Below are 1,273 nucleotides of genomic sequence, written 5' to 3' on the forward strand. Positions count from 1 at the left end.
GCTGCTGCTTCTTCGTCAACCAATCATTTTTCTCTTCAACAGTGATGGCCGGTCACACTATGTTGATTCACATAATTTTGATCAGGTATCCAAAGGTATATTAAACATCTACTCAAATATATAACTAATCTTAGGTTCTGCTGTTTGTGTTATGTTTTGTTGTTAGTTGCACAGGCTTTAGAGTTTAATCCCCGTTCCTCTCTTTTATAATTTGGGATCGTAAGCAAATTCCTCAACCCCTCCGAGTCACAATTTTCTCATATGTTAACTGGGATTGTAATAACTTCATCATAGCATTGTTATTAATTTTTGAGACATTTCATATGAAGTGGTCAACATGCAATAAATGGTGGCTATTATTGTGAATAATAGATAGTAGATATAAACCTTGTTCTTCATCACATTGAAATTTAATTGGGGAAATAGGAACTGTATATATGACTTATTTAAAAAATAATCATAGTTACTAATTATTAAATATTTACCACACGTGCTAGATATTGGGATAAGCATAAGACAAACATCTCACTTAATTTAATTCTAATAATGAACTTAAAAGAAGACACTATTTATCCTCATTTTTTGCAGGATAAAACAGAAGGTTGAAGAGTATAAATTCCTTGTCCAAGGTATCACATTAATGATAAACAGATCCAGGATTCAAATTCAGATCTCTGACCCCAAAGATCATGGTCTTCACCACTATCTGATAGAAATGCTAAGTGAAAAAATACAAAAGGTTCAACTGATGTCGAAAGAATTTGGTAGAAATAATTGACCGTTGTTTGTTTGGAAAGCTCAGTGAAGGAGTTAGCACTTCAATTAAATCATGAAGGAAACTTCGGAGAAGTGGGTATCCCAGAATGAGGGGAAGGATTCTTCTATGTTTGATGCATACTTTCATAACAATAAGACATTTGATCCTAAATGTATTAATTTGAAGATCTCACTTACAAAATAAATCATGTATTCCTGGATCTGAAACATAAAGAAAAAATCTACTTGATCATGCTGGTAATGACCAAAATATCTGGTAATTTCAAGTTTCTGCTCATTATGTAAAATATTATTACATAGGTAAAAGTTTTAGAAATTCCTCAGTTTAACTAGAAAGAAAAATTCATGAGGCAAATGAAGAGTATCAGTATAATTTATTCTTTAAATGTTTGGTAGAATTTACTAGTGAATCCATCTGGGCCTGGTATTTTCTATTTTAGATAGTTATTATTTATTGATTCAGTTTCCTTCATAGATATAGGTCTACTATTCTGAT

Source organism: Propithecus coquereli, unplaced genomic scaffold, assembly GCF_000956105.1.
Source record: "Propithecus coquereli isolate 6110/MARCELLA unplaced genomic scaffold, Pcoq_1.0 Scaffold61, whole genome shotgun sequence".
Taxonomy (NCBI): Eukaryota; Metazoa; Chordata; class Mammalia; order Primates; family Indriidae; genus Propithecus; species Propithecus coquereli.